Raw genomic sequence first — 8,657 nt, forward strand, 5'->3', positions numbered from 1 at the left:
GTGATGAGAAGACGGGAAATTCACTGTCACCCACGTAGAGATGGTGAGATGTTAGCTCCAGTAACTCTTCTGCGAACAATTGCGTGTGCAACAATTCTGCTGGCACCCAGTTTACGAGTACCTCATCTGGTTAAAAAATAACACATTTGAATGGTAGGAAGAACCGGTTCAAACAGTGCCCCGGACCGGACCTCGAACTCGGACTCTTCCCCCGATGAGCGCTGTTCTTACGGGCAGAGCTATCCAGATATCACTCAAGGCCTACTTTCGCAGCCTCTATTCTGCCTGTACCTCCCTACTGATTTCCATATTTCTGGACTTGCGTATTTCTAAGAAAGGATACCGCAGAATAATAGCTTAGCCACAGCCTTGTGGTTGTTTCCAGAATGAACTACGCACTGCCGGACGCGGTGGTCTCGCGGTTCTAGGCGCGCAGTCCGGAACCGTGCGACTGCTACGGTCGCAGGTTCGAATCCTGCCTCGGGCATGGATGTGTGTGATGTCCTTAGGTTAGTTAGGTTTAAGTAGTTCTAAGTTCTAGGGGACTGATGACCACAGCAGTTGAGTCCCATAGTGCTCAGAGCCATTTGAACCATTTTTTTGAACTACGCACTACTGTGAAACGTCCTGACATTAAAACTGTACGCAGTAAGAGCGTTCTCCCTGACAGTACCTGTTGTGACAGCAGCAGTAGCATTTGTCTGATACACAGTAATTTAGTTTAGTTTTTTCTTTTCACGTACTTCTGCGAAGAAGTGAACTATACCTCATAGCCCATCAGAAATTAATAAGTTCAGATTTTTTGCGAACGGCTGCCTCCTGTTCTGCTCGACGGTATTCCACTACCATGTCAGAAAACAGTTAAAACTTGGGCGTAACTTTGGATGAGCATCTCAGTTGGGCAGAGTATACAGTCGCAGTGCGCCGGAAGATGTCCGCTTGTCTCTATGCTCTCAAAAAGTTTCGGATCGTATTTCCACAGGACGTGAAACGCCAGCTCGTGCAAGCACTCGTTCTACCGATGTGATGTAATTCAACAAGGCATGAGTAGTGAAAACAAAAGACGGTTGGAACTAACCATGAATGCCTGTGTGCGTTACACCTGCAACATTCGCCGATATGATCATGTTAGTGCTTCATACTCCCAGTTAGGGTGGCTGCGGCCGGACAAATTGCGTGACTACCACACTCTATGTCTACTTCACCGGCTCCTCGTTGCGCAAGCACCCCAGTACCTTGCTTCAGACACTAAGCACTTTCATGCCATTGTAATCGAAACACGAGGTCACTGTTATTTGGTATCCTAACTGTGCTCACTCACAAAACAAAAACATTTGCAAACTCTTTCTCTGTTGCCGCTGTCCGCCTCTAGAAGAAACTGTCCCTTACCTTGCGCAAAATTCAATCCCCTGCTGCTTTTAAGAAGAAATTGAAGTATTTCCTACTATCATCCTCATAACGTTTTCCACAAAATTAATGTACAAGGCCAGTCCTCCCCTGTGTTAAATAGCGAAGCTAGTGTGTCCTATACTGCTCCTTTCTCTTCTTCCTCTTCATCTATCTCCATTAGCCACGCAATCTTCTTTTCCTTTATATTTCCTTAACTGTGTTTCATAATGTTTCTATTCTTCTCCTCCCTTCACCATCATTTTCCCTCATACGCCCTGCTACTAGCACTCCTATCTAAAATCTGTTTCTATCATAATGAATAATTATAGTAGTACTTATCATCTACGAATATAAACTGTATGTCAAGTGTACCTTTGTAATTGTTTATTTCACCTTTTGTACTAGATGTAGTTTAACACGCCTACTAAAACATATGAAAGCAAAATAAGCAGAATGCCTGGTTAGATGTAAGACAGGGCCTAATGGCCCTAATCTTGCCAAGTTAAATAAATAAATATACCTCTGCATTTTACTGTGTAGACTAGTGTTTAGTAAATTACTCTGATTTTTCGTTTTTGCGTAAGTCTCAGTGCATTTCATTGTTTTAGGCGGATTACTCGTGTAATTTTCCGCCGTCAGAAACACCGCGTTACGTTTCTACGCTTAAATCTCGTGTTAGTATACAGCATATAGTTTATCGTTTTCAGATCTGAATTTTTTCTGGAGGAAGGAAAATTTTTCTTTATGTGGTAATGCTCTTAGCTGATTTTCTAATGATTTTAGCGGCAATATTTATATAAAAATATGTACCCGTTTTCAAAACATACTTTGTACACTTGGCTTCATTTTCTGGACTAAAATAACTAATTACGAAATATCCTCTATTCTAATAAATAGTAAAATAATCATTAAATAATTACGATGCAAAATAACAATAATAATATTCAATTATACAGTGGAATATAGCGAACCAACAACGTCGGTGAATTCTGGTTGTCATGAGCTGCTGAGCACTGCTACACTGATTTGCTGATATTTCTATATTGATGCCCAACAGTTGGCACTACTTGCGCACGATGAAAAGGTTGAACATTCACAAATGTGCTCCTCAGGTTTCCATTGGGAAAAAAAATTTCTGTTGCAGCTAAGACACAGTAAAAGTTAATGTACACAAGTGTGGCCAGAGGGTCTGAAAGTGTTAAATCAGTGCAGTTTGCATATTTATTTCCTGCAGTAGCCTTTGGGTGGGCCGAGTTTCTAGCAAAAAAGTAACTATTAACACATCCGTTTTCTGTATAGAATATCAGTTTTAAGAGCACGCTGATGTTGCGGTCGCAGACTGTAGTGAGAACGCTACAGGGCAGATTTTAGTGTTTGTTATTCTCCTCGTTATATTTTGTGTACGTTCCGACGTCAGTAGCGCCAGAGTTAGGTAACTTTCACTTGTATTGGGTCTGCTAGGGCTTTCTAAGTTAATTTTGAAAGCTTTTCTTCATATTTTTTGGGCCGAGCGGTTCTAGGCGCTTCAGTCCGAAACCGCGCTGCTGCTACGATCGCAGGTTCGAATCCTGCCTCGGGCATGGATGTGGGTGATGTCCTTAGGTTAGTTACGTTTAAGTAGTTCTAAGTCTAGGGGACTGATGACCTCAAGTGTTAAGTCGCATAGTGCTTAGAGCCATTTGAACCATTCGCATTTTTTGAGATCTTATATCAACATTTTACGCTTTGCGATATGGCTAAGGACCGTGCTTGTTATGAGCGGACACAAGGAGAATTGGCTGCTGTCTATAAACAGCTTAAAGTTGCATTGGCCACCGCTGCCAGGCTTCTGGTTAATCCTCAAAGCTGTGGCGAGATCGGGGAGCCGTTGGCGAGACCTGTGACACCTTTGGTCCCGTTGGAGTCCCCTGGTGACCTGGTTGTCGCTGCGTCTTCCGACACGCAAAATCTGACCGGTCTGTCCTCACTCGAGAGCGAGTGGCGGACAGTGGTGGTTCGAGTGTCACTGGGCGGAAGTTGAAAGAGGGAACTTGCCACACAGCTGGCTCCTTACGCCTTAGCAACAGGTATGACCCGGTGTTGATAATACACTTCTGGCCATTAAAATTGATACACCAAGAAGAAATGCAGGCGATAAACGGGTATTCATTGGACAAATATAATATACTGGAACTGATATGTGATTACATTTTCACGCAGTTTGGGTGCATAGATCCTGAGAAATCAGTACCCAGAACCACCACAACAACGGCCTTGATACGCCTGGGCATTCAGTTAAACAGAGCTTGGACGGCGTGTACAGGTACAGCTGCCCATGCAGCTTCAACGCGATACAGACGTTTCAGTTGGTGAGAGATCTGGAGAGGGTGCTGGCCAGGGCAGCAGTCGTACAGGACCTGCAACATGCGGTCGTGCATTATCCTACTGAGATGTAGGGTTTCGCAGGGATCGAATGAAGGGTAGAGCCACGGGTCGTAACACATTTGAGATGTAACGTCCACTGTTCAAAGTGCCGTCAATGCAAACAAGAGGTGACCGAGACGTGTAACCAATGGCACCCCATGCCATCAAGCCGGGTGATACGCCAGTATGGAGATGACGAATACACGCTTCAAATGTGCGTTCACCGCGATGTCGCCAAACACGGATGCGGCCATCATGATACTGCAAACAGAACCTGGATTCATCCGAAAAATGACGTTTTGCTATTCGTGCACCAAGGTTCGTCGTTGCGTACACCATCGCAGGCGCTCCTGTTTGTGATGTAGCGTCAATGGTAACCGCAGCCATGGTCTCCGAGCTGATGGTCCATGCTGCTGCAAACGTTGTCGAACTGTTCGTGCAGATGGTTGTTGTCTTGCAAACGTCCCCATCTGTTGACTCAGGGATCGAGACGTGGCTGCACGATCCGTTACAGCCATGTGGATAAGATGCCTGTCATCTCGACTGCTAGTGATACGAGGCCGTTGGGATCCAGCACGGCGTTCCGTATTACCCTCCTGAACCCACCGATTCCATATTCTGCTTACAGTCATTGGATCTCGACGAACGCGAGCAGCAATGTCGCGATACGATAAACCGTAATCGCGATAGGCTACAATCCGACCTTTATCAAAGTCGGAAACGTGATGGTACGCATTTCTCCTCCTTACACGAGGCATCACAACAACGTTTCACCAGGCAACGCCGGTCAACTGCTGTTTTTGTATGAGGAATCGGTTGGAAAATTTCCTCATGTCAGCACGTTGTAGGTGTCGTCACCGGCGCTAACCTTGTGTGAATGCTTGGAAAAGCTAATCATTTGCATATCACAGCATCTTCTTCCTGTCGGTTAAATTTCACGTCTGTAGCACGTCATCTTCGTGGTGTAGCAATTTTAATGGCCAGTAGTGTATTTATGACCCACTACAGGCTTCCTCTACTATTGGGACAGTGGCCTATTTTCCTGCCCAGTCCGGACAAGTGTAGAGGTTGGGTATGCTGGACCTTGGGAGCCCCAACGTTAGGTGGGTGATGTTGCTCCTCAGGGTAATAGCACGCAGTAGGGGAAAGAATGACAGTATGCACTCGGTATGTTTGCTGGAGGGTATCGTCCATGGTGTAGCGTAGGCCCTGCCAGACGCTATTGAGCCCACTGGGAGCAACCGGCTGCAAATAGTGGAACGTGGCAGCACGATTGACGCCTGCCGCTTGGGTTCCGAGCCCATCCTCGGCTGCGTCCTGCGGTTGGCTGATTTGGCTAAGGCAACTAGCACGACAAGCAGGTGATGCCTGAAGTATCTATTTGTAGCTTCGTACCTAGTGTCGATCGCAGTCCTCTGGTTTGGGCCAGAGTGAAAGATCTAAACCAAAGGCTCAGGCGACCCTGCGGCGGTATCAAATGCGAATTTCTTGACTTCCGCCATGGGGTGGAGCATGATAGAATCTCCCTTAATAGGACAGTCATGCTCTATACACAGGTAGCAGTACTAGGGTAGCGGAGTATGTGTAACGTGCAGATGGGGGTGTTTAGTTTAGAGAAACCCCACGGCCGCTCGGGATAAGAGACAAACAGCCTGTCAAAATAGATGTTACATCAGCCACAATGTTTTCAGGGGATTCTCATCCATACAGATGTATACCGGCTGTTTGAAACCGGAAGTGAATAGCATTGGAACCTAAGTTCAGTTTGGAATATTTGTTGTAAGCATAGGTTAGACGCTAATAGCGGCTCGTATTTATTGTAGTAAAGAATAAGATGACATCTATCTAGGTTATCACGGATCCGGAACGTGATTTAATTTAATATGGGTGAAGTTAAGCATCAAAGGTCGGTCAAAAATGGCAATCTGATGCTTCTATAGACCGCCTGGGTCGGGAGCTATTGAGGTCGAGCACTTCAGAGAAAACTTGCAAAATATCGTCATTAATTTTCCTCATCATGCTCGTGTGGCCGGCCGGTGTAGCCGTGCGGTTCTAGGCACTTCAGTCTGGAACCGCGTGACCGCTACGGTCGCAGATTCGAATCCTGCCTCGGGCATGGATGTGTGTGATGTCCTTAGGTTAGTTAGGTTTAAGTAGTTCTAAGTTCTAGGGGACTGATGACCACAGATGTTAAGTCCCATAGTGCTCAGAGCCATCTGAACCATTTTGAACCATGCTCGTGTGACATTACTCTGAATGTGTTATCCGAAAATTACTTTGAGCAGATAGTTAAAGTACCATCTTTTGAAGCTAACTTCTTACACCTCCTAGCAACAAACAGACCTGAAATTATCGGATACTTAACATAGAGAAAGGTATCCGTGATCATAAAGTTGTGATGGCAGCTTTGACTACGGGTTTTTCAAGGAATGTTAAGAAAGGTAGGAAAATATTTTTGCTTAGCAAGAGTGAGAGAATACCAATTGGAGAGTATCTCACTAGTCAGCATAAAATATTCCATGATGAGAACGAAGGTATGGAACACAAATGGAAAAAATTCAGAAGCATCGTTCGATATGCCCTACACAAGTAAGTCCTGAACAAGTTCTTCAGGGATAGGAAAAACACAGCGTGGTTTCACAGCCGTGCTAGAAAACTGCTCCGTAACCAAAAAAAGCTTCATCTCAGATTCAACAAAAGTCAAAACCTAGCTGCCAAAAAAAAAGCTGAACGAAGCGAAAATGGGTATAAGGAGAGCAATGAGAGAAGCATTCAATGACTTTGAAAGTAAAATTTTGTCACCTGATGTGAGTAAAGGCGCTAAGAGGTTATGGTCTTATGTAACATCAGTAATAGGTTCGAAATCATCTCTTTATTCGCTCAGCGCCAATGCTGGCATCGAAACGGAAGATAACAGTGAGTATGCCGAAATTCTGAATTTGGTCGAATCGCTTCACCGCGGAAGATCACAACAAAGTCCCACCTTTGAATCATCGTACGAAAGTCGAAACGGCAGATATTGAGATAACCGAACGCGGAATAGAAAAACAACTACAATCGCTTAGTAGTGGAAAGGCATCAGGACCAGATGGGACACATACAATATTCTGCAAAGTTTATGCGACTGAACTTGCTCTCCTTCCAGCAGCAGTTTGGCTAAATCGCTGCAGTAACAAACGGTACATAGCGACAGGGGAAAAGCTCAGGTCATTCCCAGTTTCAAGAAGGATTACAGGACGAATGCACAGACTTATAGACCTATCTCGTTCACGTCAATCTGTTGTAAAATTATGGAACATACTTTATGTTCAAGAATTATGATTCCACAAACAGAGATCTTGCGAGATTCAGTTCCCTCTGTTCCTCCATGAGATCCATAGCGCTATAGACAACTACACTCAGTTTGATGCCGTGTTCCTTGATTTCAGGATGGTATTTGACACCGTCCTGCGCTACAGTTTAGTGAAAAACATAAGAGCTTATCGACTGTCGGATCAGATTTGCAACTGGATTCATAAATTCCTTGCATATAGAACTCAACACGTTGCTGTTAACGGAACAAAATCAACAGATGTAGAATGCGCCGGATGCTCTTTAAAACGGTTCGTAGATGATGTGGTTCTCTATAACAAAATAGCAACGCCAGAAATGACTTGTAAAGGATTGATAAACGGTGTAAGCTCTGGCTGTTGAAAAACTAAAATGGTTCAAATGGCTCTGAGCACTATGGGACTTAACGTCGTGGTCATCAGTCCCCTATAACTTAGAACTACTTAAACCTAACTAACCTAAGGACATCACACACATCCATGCCCGAGGCAGGATTCGAACCTGCGACCGTAGCAGTCCCGCGGTTCCGGACTGCGCGCCTAGAACCACTAGACCACCGCGGCCGGCGAAAAACTAAACTAAAGTAAACTACTCCCGCACAGGCCATGAAGGCCCAAAGGTTCCGACTGGTCGCCGTGTCATCCTCAGCCCACAGGCGTCATTGGATGCAGATATGGAGGGGCATGTGGTCAGCACACCGCTCTCCCGGCCGTATGTCAGATTCCGAGACCGGAGCCTGTACTTCTCAATCAAGTAGCTACTCAGTTTGCCTCACAAGGGCTGAGTGCACTCCGCTTGCCAACAGCGCTCGGCAGACCGAATGGTCACCCATCCTAGTGCTAGCCCAGCCCGACGGCGCTTAACTTCGGTGATCTGACGGGAACCGGTGTTACCACTGCGGCAAGGCCGTTGGCTCTGGCAGTTGACCCTGAACGTAAATAAATGTAACATATGGTGCATACATAGGAAAAAAAGCCTCTACTGTATCACTGAACTGATGGCTGGGTGTTGTGTGATGTCCTTAGGTTAGTTAGGTTTAAGTAGTTCTTAGTTCTAGGGGACTGATAACCATAGATGTTAAGTCCCATAGTGCTCAGAGCCATTTTTGTATCATTGAACTATTGATGAGAAACTGCTGGAGACAGTATGTACCGTAAAATATCTAGGAGTGACTATTCAGAGCGACCTTAAATGGAATGACTACATAAAACAAATAGTAGGAAAAGAAGATGCCAGACTGAGATTCATGGGAAGAATCTTAAAGAAATGTAACTCATCCACGAAGGTAGTGGCTTGTGAGGCGCTTGTCCGACAGATTCAACTTTCAACAATATGTGGTGCTTACCAGATAGAACTGACAGAAAAGACAGAGAAGGTCCTACGAAGAGCGCCTCGTTTTGTCATAGGATCGTCTAGTCGGTGATAGAGCGTTGCTGATATGCTCAAGCTCCATTGGCAGAGGCTGCCAGAGTGGCGTTGTACATCAAGGAGAGGCTTGCTATTGAAATCTCGAGACAGTACTTCCCGGGAAGAGT

General features: G+C 45.2%; 1 pseudogene; it reads right to left on the bottom strand.

Annotated features, from left to right (window-relative positions):
• Positions 1 to 7,918: 7,918 nt before the first annotated feature.
• LOC126472288 (5S ribosomal RNA) lies at positions 7,919 to 8,036 on the bottom strand (annotated as a pseudogene).
• Between the last annotated feature and the right edge of the window lie 621 nt (positions 8,037 to 8,657).

The sequence above is a fragment of the Schistocerca serialis genome, chromosome 3 (assembly GCF_023864345.2).
Source record: "Schistocerca serialis cubense isolate TAMUIC-IGC-003099 chromosome 3, iqSchSeri2.2, whole genome shotgun sequence".
NCBI classification, from domain to species: Eukaryota; Metazoa; Arthropoda; class Insecta; order Orthoptera; family Acrididae; genus Schistocerca; species Schistocerca serialis.